Below are 13,703 nucleotides of genomic sequence, written 5' to 3'. Positions count from 1 at the left end.
GTAAGTTTGGGCTAGTCCAAACTATAGCGCGACACGTCAGAGGTCGTTCCTGCTCGACACTCAAACCAAGCGAGATACGCGGCCGTTCGCACTCGTCAGTCGTAACTGCGTGATAACAGCAGTAACCACGTTAAGATACGTGGCAGACTCATGGTGTCTGTCGCCAAGCAATATTATCAATTTCAATTTATAGTAATTGTTAATTTAATAATTAGTTAATAATTATGTATTAATAATTATAATCAAGTAAAGCTGTACATGTTGTTGATTCAGGTAACCCTGCGAACAATCTTGTATTATAATTATTCTAATCGCTTTTTGAATATGTATATAGTGTAAATATATTTCAGTTATTACTAGCATCAACCGCAGTACAATTTATTGGTGACGTTGTTTCCTATTTCCGTAAGACAAAGGAATTTGTCTTATACATATAATTCCTGTTTCACTCTTTCAGCCACATTACGTACAGAAAAATGTCCATTCTCGTGAATCTTTATAATTACATGAACCTGCATGCTCGTAGGTAACACCATTACCATTTTGCCGTTTACATTTTTCATTAAAACATTATTTTCCAAAAAATAGTCTTCGTATGGTTCTTTTTCAACTATTTGACGTATAACACGTAACCTTTCCTCCTCTTCCTGTTTCTTTCTAATATTCTGTAAAAGCTTGTCTTCGATACAAATGTGGCGTCCCGCACCTCCTCGGTGCAGACCTCGTCTTCGACCTCCAGACCTGTCATCGGCTCGCCACCAGCATCTTCAACCGCCGCCACTCGGTCACCTCCTGCGACCTCCAGCAACGGACAACTTCGGAAACGTCATCGACCGAACATCCTCCGGAGAACCTAGTCTTCCGTTCGCCTCCGGCGTCCGGTCCAGAGGGGGAGTGACTGTGGCGTCTCGCACCTCCTCGGTGCTGAAACCTCTCGGTCGATTCGTCAAGTTTCGGCGCTTCTCATGGCGATACGTGCCTAGTGTATCGACGCGGCACACTGGCGCCCTTCCTCCCTATGCGGGTACTAGACTAACTAAACCCAAGTTGAACGTAACGGTCGAAATGTAAGTTAGTCCTATATATGGCGTCCAAGAGTTTAGTTGTATCTTGTTAATAAATTTATATATTTTTGTTACTTTAATTGACGACTATCGCGTAAATCTCCAGATCAACCTTTTCCGTTAACCTTGTTCCCCACATAAATAATTGGTGCCGAAACCCGGGAATATAAAAAAAAGGAAAAAAATGGAAATTCAGGGAACAAAGACCGGTACAGCAAAAAATGGCGCAGATAGTCGAACAGAGAACAAAGGACCCGAGATACAGGCAAGCGAATTTCGTAGCGTTAATTGCTCCTTTCATGAAGACGAACCAACGCTATGGTTCATGATGCTAGAGCGTGAATTCGCAGCTTATAATGTACGCTCTGATGCCGTAAAAAGCGCAGCAGTTGTCCGACATTTGGATGTTGCGACCTTGAAAATTGTGGCGGACATAATTGCCACCACGTCTAACGATCATATACTGATAAAGGAGGCATTGATCACACGCTTAACAGCGTCGGAAGAATCAAAATTTCGACAACTCCTTACAGGCTTGGAGCTACAGAACAAAAAACCTTCAGTTCTGCTAAGAGAAATGAAATTATTAGCAGGAGACAATGTAAGTACCCAAGTCCTACAAACCCTATGGTTACAGAGATTGCCAACGAGAATACAGGAAGTACTAGCAGTCGTAGAAGACGTTGGTCTCGAACGTCTAGCAACCCTAGCCGATAAAACAAAGAAAGAACAGGGCATTATGAGGTAGCAACCATAGTTGACAAAAGCTCGGGAGACGAAACACAAGATAGAAAACTACATGACGAAATGGCACAGCTCACAGAAAAAATGGCCCACCTGGAAACCTTATAGAGGTAACATGGCAGACAATCGACCATTTATCATTCCAGGATAGATCAATCTAGGATCTTAGAATACCACTATTTCCATGCAAATGGCGAAAAGTCATGGAGATGTCGTAAACCTTGTAACTGGACCGGCCCAGATCGCGAAAACAGGGAAACTAGATACACCATCTAATATTGAGGCGTTGGAGATGGTGCACAGAGACAAAGCCGCCTCATAATCCAGACAAATACCGGAATAAGATTTTTGATGACACAGGCGCTGTATCTGTTATCCCAAAAACATCTGGTGACAGGAGAACTTAGACAGCGAATTAACCTATATCTGCAAACGGTTCAACCATTCATACGTATGGTAAAAAAGTACTTTCCATAAACCTAGGCTTACGTACATTATATGGAAGTTCACAGTTGCAAAAACAACAAAGCATTTTGGGATAGATTTCCTAGGATATTATAATTTACTGGTGGACATAAAAAATAAAAAATTGATTGATGGCAAAACGCAACTTTCTAGCAGAGGTGAAATTAGCAATTCCAGTCACCCCACAATTACTACGATCAATAGCAGTAGTGGATGTCACGAGCTGCTAAGGAAATTCGTGGCGATCACCAAGCCAAACTTCACCAATAGTACAAAGCATCGAGTTCAACATTACAAGTAACTAAAGGACCTCCAATTACAGAAAAAGCGAGACGTCTTCCACCCGAAAAACTTAAAGCTGCAAAAAAAGAATTCGAATAACTAAAACAAGGTATTTGTCAACCGTCAAAAGTCAATGGGCTATCCTTTACATTGGTAAGGAAGAAAACTGGAGAATGGAGACCATGCGGTGACTACCGTAGGCTCATATATAACTCAACCAGATAGGTATCCTCTTCCTCATATACACGACTTTACACATCAGTTAAAGGCTCAAAAATAACTCAGTTTTAATCTCCTCGTGCTTATCATCAAATTCCCATAGCTCCTGAAGACAGAGAAAAAACAGCATTAATTACACCATTCGGTTTATTCGAATATCTGGTAATGCCTTTTGGTTTATGCAATGCAGCACAATCTTTCCAGAGATTTATGGACACGGTATTACTAACCTTCACTACTGTTATTGCTATATAGATGACATATTAATAGCTTCTAAATCAGTAGAAGAACATTACCAACATCTACAAACAGTATTTAAAAGATTAGAGGAGTACGGTTTATCTATAAATATAGACAAATGCATATTGGCAAAGGAAAAAGTCAGGTATTTGGGTTTTGAAATAAGCTCTGCTGGTATTGCACCGTTGACAGAACGAGTTCAGGCAATTCAGAATTACCCCAAACCTAAAACGATAACAGACCTAAGACGTTTTCTAGGTATACTAAATTTCTATAGGAGGTTTATACCAAAAGCAGCAGAAACTCATATATTGCTAAACTCCTTACTAACTGGAACAAAAAAAGAGACAAACGTCCGATAAAATGGACTCCACTCACAGAAGAAGCATTTGAGTTATGTAAAAAACAAATATCAGATACATCACTGCTACACTATCCTAAGGAAAACGCAAAACTACGATTATCAACTGATGCTTCAGACAAGGCGATTGGAGCTGTCTTGGAACAATTGGAAAATGACGAATGGAAACCTCTCGGATTTTTCTCTAGAAAACTCGAAAAAGCTCAACTCAAATATAGCACTTATGATCGAGAACTTTTGGCCATCTACAAAAGTATAAAATTTTTCAAACATCTTCTAGAAGGCCAAGACATAACTATACAAACCGACCATAAACCATTGACTCAAGCTTTTCACCAGAAATCCGACAAAGCCACTCCAAGACAATTAAGACACCTAGATTATATCGGCCATTTACAACAAAAATAGTACATATAACAGGCCAAAATAACCAAATAGCAGACACGCTATCGAGAATCGAGCAAATTGACATGCCAACCATAATCTCCACTGAAGAACTCATCAGAGAACAAACTACAGATGAAGAACTTCAACAGATTTTAAAGGGAAGCATGCCTATGTGGAAGCTGTACAAAATTAGAATAAACGATTCAAACTCCTACCTGTATTGTGACATGAGAAAGATGATATACGTCCATACGTACCGAACAGTCTACGTAAAAGAATTTTCAATGCCACCCATAACTTATCGCATCCCAGTGGTAGAAACACCAAGAGAATCATCGCGAAAAGTTTCGTATGGCCAAAAATGAACGCAGACATCAGAGAATGGAGTAGAACATGCATTAAGTGCCAGAAAAGCAAAATACAACGCCATAATAAAATCACTCCGGAAAAAATAGAGGTACCCAAGGGACGATTCGAACACATCCATATAGATATCGTAGGACCATTACCACCATCAAAAGGATATACATATTGTCTTACAATGATAGATCGTTTTACAAGATGGCCTGAAGCCACTCCAATAAAAGATATAACAGCTGACACAGTAGCAACCGCATTTATAGCACATGGATCGCTAGATTTGAGCTCCGGTTACGATTACTACAGACCAAGGTACACAATTCGAATCTCAATTATTTAATGCACTGACTAAACTTTTAGGTTGCACAAGAACTCGCACAACAGCTTATCATCCAGCTTCAAATGGAATAATAGAGCGATGGCATCGATCTCTCAAAACAGCTATAATTTGTAGCGGTTCAACAGAATGGGTTGATATTTTACCAACAGTTTTATTAGGTTTACGTACTAGCTATAAGGAAGATTTAAAAGCAAGCGCAGCAGAAATGCTATATGGAGTAACGCTAAGACTTCCCGGAGAATTTTTTCTAAATGAAGAGCTACCAGATAATCCACAGATGTATATAGAAAAATTCAGAGAACATATGAGAAGAATACGTCCTGTACCAACAGCACATCATATAAAAAGCAAACCTTTCGTACACAAAACCTTGTACAGCTGCACCCATGTTTTTGTAAGAGTAGACGCAATGAAAAAGTCATTAGACGCACCATACGAAGGACCATTTCCAATAATAGAAAGACTGACAGATCATGTTTTTAAAATAGATTACAAAGGAATAGCAACAAATATGTCTACAGAACGTTTAAAACCAGCGTTTTTTGAAAACCTACAAGAAAAGAAAACTGTGCAATTTAAAACTTATTAGGTACCAAGATTATTAACCTCAAAGACTGTACATATTGTTAAGAATAAGATAGGTTAAATGTTAGGGAGGGAGTGGTTGTGGCGATACGTGCCTAGTGTATCGACGCGGCACACTGGCGCCCTTCCTCCCTATGCGGGTACTAGACTAACTAAACCCAAGTTGAACGTAACGGTCGAAATGTAAGTTAGTCCTATATATGGCGTCCAAGAGTTTAGTTGTATCTTGTTAATAAATTTATATATTTTTGTTACTTTAATTGACGACTATCGCGTAAATCTCCAGATCAACCTTTTCCGTTAACCTTGTTCCCCACACTCACCAGGACGGTGCTGACACCTTCCTGTACGCCGGCACCAACCATCGCAGGTCCCTAGCAGCCGCCGGAAATGCGCGTGTCCGGTGGTGGCAATATCTGTTCGGCCACGTAGCCGGTCCAGGAGGTGGCAGCGCTGGATTAGCTGAAGCTTGTGGCGTGATTTTGACCTGAGGTTCTGATTGGCGGATCAACGTGGCGTGATCTCAACGCGTCGTCCTCCGCGCCCTGATGATCTAGGATTCAGCGGGAGCTGAATCGATTTCGGTCATTCTTGTGCGGATCATTAAGTAGAGAAGTCGATATTTCTTCACTCGCTCGTTAATTTCAATATCCTGTCTTACTGTTAAATATCTGTGTCTCATCGATCTCGTGTGCTTGTTCGCTATCTTCTTAGTCTTTTCTGTATTCTGTGTGGGTCACTAGTGAAAAAAAGGAAGTTTCCACTGGTCGTAGTCCAGCGTTGGTGATTGGTCAATCACAGTGGTCAATAACTAGCCTCGCGGCGCGGTCTTTGGCGGATAACATCTCCACTTCCACATTGGTGACCCCGACGTGATCCAGCAGAATCAAGTCTGATTGGTTTGCTATTCTTTTCTCTCTTCTTTCTCATTTTGTCTTTACGGTTTCGCCTGTGATCGGCAGAAAAAAAACGCTATCTTTTCGTTGTTTTTGGCTTGCCCTGTTAACGGCCATTCTTTTTTTCAAAGTGGTCTTGTCTTTGTCGGCCATTTTGATTCGTTAACGGCCATTTTCAACCTTGGTCTTGAATTCAGCAGCCATCTTGTCTTCTTGTACTTTCGTCTCTCGTCCCCTCTCGCACACTCGGCCTGCCACGTCATCGCAGTGTCTCTCTCGTGTGCGACTGACCGTTCGTACGAACTCGTTCATCCTCGGTACTTCTCGTCCGTCTTCGGTACCTTTCGTTCTTCGTCGTTATCTTTCGTTTCTTTCCGTTTCTCGTTCGTTTCTTTTCGTTTCTCCCGTTACTTTTCGTTTCTACCGTTACTCTTCGTTTTCATCTGTCTCTCTCGCGATCTTTCGCCTGTTTACTTCTTGTTTCTTTTTCCTTTCTTCTTTTTTTTTCGTTTTTTCTTTTTTCTTCAATAGCATGCCGATCACACGGTCAGAAACTTCGCTGCGCGTCACCAGCGATACGTCGGGCGCGCCTGCTCGTCGGGACTCGCCTGCAACTGACCCTAGTGGTCAGCAGGCTCTTTCCCCGGCTCCCCCGGCTCCTGGTGCGGCTTCCGCACCGATCGGAGCCTCCGTCTTGGAGGAGGCCGTTCCAAGAGAGTTACAACAAGCACACTCGGGCTATTCCGCCCCCGCCCCTGCGACCTTCTCTGCCACCGCTCCCCTCGACGCTCGGCGCCCCGCAAGCTATCCGTAGCCGCGCTTTTCGTGTCGCAGTCCGGAGGTCTGGCTGGTGCAGATGGAATCGCTCTTTCATCATAATGACGTTGTCTCCGATGCGGACCGCTACAACGCGGCCGTGTCGGCTCTGGATTTCGATACGGCGGAGGAGATGTTCGACGTGCTTCAGCGCCCTCCGAGGCTTAAGAAGTACGCTAATCTACGGAAGCACCTGTTGGCTAGATTTGGGGACACTGTCCATCAGCGTCTCCACAGCCTGTTCTCGGGGCTCACGATGGGGGATCGTACTCCGTCCCAACTTCTTCGACGGATGCGCCACCTCGCTGGGAGTACGGTCGGCGACGACGGGCTCAGGGTCCGGTGGCTTAACCTCCTTCCCCCCACATCACCGAACTCCTGCGCCTCTTACGCTCAGCTGAGCTTGACGAGCTTGCGGCTACGGCGGATAGCCTTATGGAGAACGCCTGGCGCGACATCTGCGTAGTTCGGCAAGCACCTCGCAGCTCGTCGCCTGGTGCGAGACCAGCTAGCGCCTCGCGCGGGTCTGGTGCACAGCTGGGCACAGTTGAGTAGAAATTGGACGCCCTTCATTTAAAACTGTCAGGCTTGACAACGGCAATTAACCGGTCAATTGACCAACTGCAAGAGATCCTGGCTGCTTTCAGCCGAGAGGCGATCTCTTGTTCGTCATCGCCTCCGCGACGACTGTCGATCGCGCCTCCTCCACCTTCAGCGGGATCGGCATCTTCGTCGCCGGCAGCAACAAGACCCGGGCTGTCGTCAAGACCACCGCTGACTGTAAGGGCCCTCCCTCCGTCGCACCGCTGGTGCCATTACCATAAACAATACAGGGATCGGGCGGCTAACTGCAAACCACCGTGCAGTTATCGAGACGACACGCGCAGAAAAAACTAATCGCGCCCCCGCACAACACGGCGGTAATCGGTGGCCAGTTTTTCTTTTTCTTCGGATTACCGCCTGCACATCTTCGAGAGCTCGTTACGGCTACCCATGTTGGTCGACTGCGGCTCGGTAGTTTCTCTCCTACCCCGCCGCCTCGTCTCGAAATCGCTCTCTCTTGCGACGAACTTCGTCTTGTTGCTGCAAACGGCACCCCGATTCGCACCTTCGGTCGCAACCTACTGACGCTTTTCGCTTGGTTTTTCGCGAAAGTTTCAGTGGTTGTTAGTGGTGGCCGACGTGCCTGAGCCCATCCTCGGGGCTGACTTTTTAAACCACTCCGGCCTTTTGGTCGACATTAGTCGCAACGCCTCGTTGATCCTTCGTCGGCCAAAGAATCGGCCTTGCACCTTCGAAAAGTCGCCCTCCACGGGGTTGCTTCTGTCGCAGCTTCGTCTGACTTACGCCATCGAGCCGCCTACGACTCGTTACTCGCCGAGTTCGCCGACCTCGCTCGGCCATCGAGATCTGGGGCTGTGCTTCAGGGCTGCAGTGTGGTGCACCGCATTGTTACGGCTGGAGGGCCCGTTTTCGAACGTCCGCGTCGCCTTAACGAGGAACGCTTAACCGCGACTAAGTCTACCTTTGACCGCCTGCTCCAGCAAGGAGGTATTCGGCCTTCTTCTAGCCCATGGGCCAGCCCACTCCACCTCGTGGCAAAAGCAACTGGCGGCTTCCGAGCGACAGGCGACTATCGTCGCTTAACGCCATCACGTTACCTGACCGTTATCCTCTCCCCGTCATCGAAGACTTGCTCGAGGATAGCTACGGTAACTCGGTCTTCTCGGTCATTGACCCTCAGGAGGCCTATTTCCAAGTCCCGATGGCCGAATCCGAAGTCGAAAAAACAGCTGTAACTACGGCTTTTTGACTTGTTCGAGTTCCTTCGAATGCCGCTCGGCCTTCGCAATTCCTCGCAGATCTTTCAGCGGTTTATGGACTCGCTGCTTTGAGATCTCCCATTCGTCCGCTGCTATATCGACGACCTTTGCGTCCGGTCCTTCATGTACGAGGAGCACCTCCACCATCTTCGGGTCCTCTTCTCTCGTTTGCGGGAGGCCGGACTTTCCTTCAAGGTCGATAAACTGCTGCTCGGACTTTCCAGTGTCGTCTTTTTGGGGTATCGGTTCTCTTTGGGTGGCATTCGGCCTCCGGAGCGCAAGGTCCTTGCAATACGGAACTTTCAAAAACCCGCAACGCCAAATAGCTTGCGGCGTTTTTAGGGGATGCCTAATTTTTTTAGACGGAGCTTGCCGCACGCCGCTCATACCCAGGCACCGCTCAACCAGCTCCTCCGGGGTCTTCCCATCGGCAGTCGTCGACCGCTCATCTGGAACGATGCAACTGACCGCACCTTCGAATACGCTCGGTGAAGCCTCGCGACAGCTACGGAGAAAGCCTTTCTTTCACCGTCCGCCCTGCTTCGTCTCGCCATCGACGCCTCCAACTCAGTCGTCGGCGCTACGTTACTGCACACATAATGTAGAGGAGGTGTCCTTTACATCGATCACCCTATCTTGACGAGGATTATGGAGCCGCGACAGTACTGAGGACCTCCTTCGAACGAATATCATAAAGAGGTCTAAGCAAAAAGTCCTTTCATCCCGCGTCCTAATTAGCGGGATAAATTGCTACAATATATTCAGCAGATCAATCGCTGTCCGGAGGGGATGCCTTCCAAGAACGGGGATCGGCTAGAGTGCAAGCAACAACCGGATCGTTGTTTTTGGTGCTGCCTGCCATCTCAGGCATAATGTGCGATGGGGTTTTTTTAATCGGTAAGGCTGGGGTAATCCAGTCAGCCCGACACTGCCTGTCAATAACATCTGCAGGCGTGCATAATGCATTTTTTCCCATCCTAAAAAAAAAAAAAAAGAGAGTGAGTTCCACAACCATCACGGAGTAGTTAAAAGTGTTACTGAAAAGAGCATAGTTTAGCAAGTAGCCTCCTTTTCGGGTCCCGCTATAAGTACTTTCGGGGAAACTAAGAGCTATCTATGTGAAACTCGTCACGGGCCTTGGCCTTGCCTCTTTCCTGCCTAAGAGTGTAGCGAATTTTAAATTAAGGAGAGGCACGGAGCACTGCTCCGAAGCTATAGCTTGCCATCCCGGCATAGTCTTATAATCTATAGGCACAAGTAGAAAAGGAAATTCAAATAGCCAGCAACGGGGTAACCCGTTTTGGATTACTGGCCCCATAGAAGCTTTACGCACGCAAGCTAGTGCAAGTCACGAAGCCGCACTTGTTTCAAGAACGCTAAGATATGCAGGCATTTCTACGCAGAACATTGACACTTCGCATCAATGCCAAAATTGCCCAAGATCATTTCCAACAAAACGTGGCTTGGGTTTGCACACACGACTTGCCCGTTTAGAGGCGGCTAATGCCGTCATATCCGTTGATCGAACGAAGAAGCGGTGGTCACCAGAAGAACTTAAGCTTTTTGCTTGTGTAGAGGCCTAAGGTATTCTGGGAAAGGAAAAATTCATCAATGAATACATCCTTTCCCAGTGGTTCGGCGACCGCACCCTCGATTCTATCAAAGGTTTGAGGCGTCGTGCCGAATACAAAGATCTTGTCGCTGCTGCTGTTCGGGAACTTTAGGCCCTCACAAGCCGAGAGAAACCGTCCAGTAGTATTGGCAATGCCAGTGCTCCACCGAGTCAAGGTGAGTCGGAGCGCCAGTCTGAGCCTCATGGATCTTCGCTCATAGACATAAACACGCTAGAGAATTCACGCAAAATTGAACTCGAGATCAAAAACCTGATCAACAGCATTGACCTCGAGGCCGGCAACAATGTCGAGGTTCTAGTAAACCTATGACAGCGATGTTTGGCCGGCTTTGACATAGACGAGTCAATTAGTGCGTGATTCAAAAGCGTGTTTTAACCACCTCCTCAACGGACTAGTAGGACACAGTCGATAGTGCAGACCTTCGACGCACAGAACATACCACAGTGGCAAAAAAGACGGAGAGATTACGCCCGAACACAAGGTCTGTTCAAAAAGAATCCTGGGTGAGTAGCCAGAGATGTGCTGGATGGGCCTAGCGGGTCACGTCCCCCTAGTCTTCAGGCTATGCTTGATTACTGGGGACCGACGTTGACCCGTGAATCCGTGAATATACTCCGTACACTCTGGGCAGTAATACCATGAACGCGCCTAAAAACAGTGGCATGCCCACGACCCAGGATCTGTGGCGGCCTGTCTCACGGGCGGAACTTGAAGCAATTCTTGTTTCGCTCAATTCTGCCGTTGGTATAGACGGAGTCTCGGCCAGGCAATGGCGTAGTGTACCTATTCAGGTACGTGCCCTCTTGTACAATATCATCTTAACGAGAGGAGGCTTCCCGGCAGACATGTTAGCGAGTAGGACGATATTTCTCCCGAAGAGGAAAGACGCTGAAGACGCTGGTGATTTTCGCCCAATCAGCGTTGCGTCTGTAGTCGTGAGACAACTACACAAGATCCTCGCGATCCGCCTCCGCAGTGCTGGTCTGATTGACGTCAGGCAGCGCTGCATGGAGGACGGGTGCGTGGAGGATGTCTCGACATTAGCTTCGCTGCTGACGGACGCTAAGCGCAGGCTCAGGGAATTGCACATAGTCTCCCAGGACTGTGCAAAGGCATTCGACAGCGTTGCACACGAGGCTTTTATCGGGACCTTCAGGGAGAAAGCCTTGCCGCAAGGCTTGGTTAAGTACTTCAGTACTACCTACTCGCAGAGCATAACCTACTTAGAGGTCGGTAGCTTACGATCTGGACCGGTGCAGGTCACCAGGGGTGTTCGCCAAGGCGACCCCCTGTCGACTTTTATCTTCTGCCTGGTCCTTGACAAAGTCATTGCTCAGCTACCATCAGATGTTGGATATGACTTGGGCGGCACACGCTTAAACACCTTGCTATACGCAGACAACGCAATCTTAGTAGCCTCGACGGTCCAAGGGATGAGTATGCTAGTGAGGACGTTCGAGGATAGAGCGCAGGGTGTTGGACTCTCGCTTAATCGCTCCAAGTGTCCTGCACTGTCGATTGTTCCGTCTGGCAGACTCAAGAAGTCTAAAGTCATTACGCAGCCCCAATTCCGTTTGGCAAACGGCGAACAAATTAAACAGCTAACGCCCTCGCAAGAGTGACGTTATTTAAGGGTCGACTTTAGACCCATTTGGCCTCGCAAAGAAGGCGGGACGTTGACAGACGAGATCCGAAAGATTACGAGAGCGCCCCTAAAGCCACAACAACGGCTTTTTATAGTGAGATATTATCTCCTGCCTCGGCTCTACCATCGACTCCTTCTTGCTGGCACTACTCTTGGCAAGCTTAGAGCGTTGGACCTACAGGTGCGTGCTGCCGTCCGCAATTGGCTTCGCTTGCCGCCAGATGTGCCTAAGGCTTATTTCCATACTACTATCAAGGAGGGTGGCCTTGGCCTACCACCATTTGAACGTACCGTGCCTTGCCTGATAGTCAGCAGACTAGAGGGCTTGGCCGATTCGACATCACCTGCCGCAAGGGCTGCGTACTACGAGGGTTGGGTCCTGAAACGGATCCAATGGGCCTACCGTGCACTCACTATGAGTAACGGAGAGGTCCTACGCAGCAAGGACGATGTCGGCCGATTGTGGGCTAAGGCTCTTCACTCCTCGGTGGATGGACGCGAAGTGCGCGAAAGCGCCAGAGTAACGGCGTCCAGCTCCTGGTTACATTTGGGCATGGCACTGACCGGGCGCGATTATATTCAATATAATCACGTCCGGGTAAATTCTCTACTAACACGTGTTCGAACATCTCGTGGCGTGAGGAGGGTATCCGCGGATACTACGTGTCAGGCGGGCTGCAATGCAGTTAAGACATCGGCCCACCTAATCCAAGGATGCCACCGAACCCACGGCGGTCGGATAATGAGACACAATGCTATTTGCAAAGTGCTAGAATCCGGCCTACGTGATCTTGGGTGGAGAACAGAAGCGAAACCGAGATTGCGGACAAGTCAAGGAGTTCGAAAGCCTGACTTGGTGGCAGCTAGGAACGGCGAAGTCTGTGTAATTGATACACAAGTTGTCAGTGGAGCAACGGCCTTAGACGGCGCACACGAGAGGAAGGTTTCTTACTATGCCGACAACCCAGACGTTAGGTCTGGAGTCGGCAACAAATATAACGTCCGACCATCAGACGTTAAGTTTGGAATATGTACCCTCTCTTGGCGCGGAATAGGGTCATTCAAGTCTGCGGAGTGCCTGCTGGCAATGGGTCTGTCCCGGAAGCTCTTGGGTTTCATTACCCTAAGGGCAATTCGGGGCAGATATATGAACTGGAGCCGTTGGAACAAGATGACCTCAAAATCCGAAGAACAAAATTCGACAAAATCGGAAAAAAATATATTGGATATTGCATGGACTACCGAACCGGCGCGACCCAAATTTCATCAATTTTCGAAACGAAATTCCGGAATAAGAGTACCAATTAGCCACTCCGCATCAATTCTTGACTACTTCCAGTTATTTTTCTCCGAGAGCTTTGTGGAATTTACCGTCAAAACAACAAACGATTATGAGGAATGCATAAATAATAATAACACTCCAAGTCCTTCACGAGTCCTTCCCTTGCTGAAATGTATCGTTTCCTCTGTATAAAGATGGTAATGTCGCGGAATAAAAAACTATCTTATTCTGAGTATTGGGCAAACGATGAGCTTTTGAGAAGCAGAATTTTTGGTGAAATAATTTCAAGGGACCCATTTTTATATTTACTAAAAATATTACATTTTAATACCAATGATACGCAAGCTAATGTTGATAGATTATATAAAATTCGGGAAATTTGGGATATGCTTAGAGAAAGCTTCAAGAATGCGTTGTATCCCTTCCAAGATTTATGCATCGATGAAAGTTTGTTGTTATATAAGGGCAGATTGTCCTTCAAACAGTATATTCCATCAAAGAGGAACAGATTTGGTATTAGGTCCTTTGTGTTATGTGATAAGGAATCTGGATTTATTCCA

The 13,703-nt window shown here is 46.8% G+C and overlaps 1 long non-coding RNA gene across 1 annotated transcript; it reads left to right on the top strand.

The window, feature by feature from the left end:
* The first annotated feature begins 2,856 nt into the window (after positions 1 to 2,856).
* On the top strand, positions 2,857 to 4,324 carry LOC149032313 (uncharacterized). Its single transcript, XR_016176851.1, has 2 exons — positions 2,857 to 3,159; positions 3,273 to 4,324. It is a non-coding gene; the product is annotated as an uncharacterized LOC149032313 (long non-coding RNA).
* Positions 4,325 to 13,703: the final 9,379 nt, after the last annotated feature.

This window comes from Polistes dominula, unplaced genomic scaffold (genome assembly GCF_049000335.1).
Source record: "Polistes dominula isolate Pdom_NZ unplaced genomic scaffold, Pdom_raw_medaka contig_471, whole genome shotgun sequence".
Taxonomy (NCBI): domain Eukaryota; kingdom Metazoa; phylum Arthropoda; class Insecta; order Hymenoptera; family Vespidae; genus Polistes; species Polistes dominula.
This window is presented reverse-complemented; position numbering and strand designations above follow the sequence as displayed.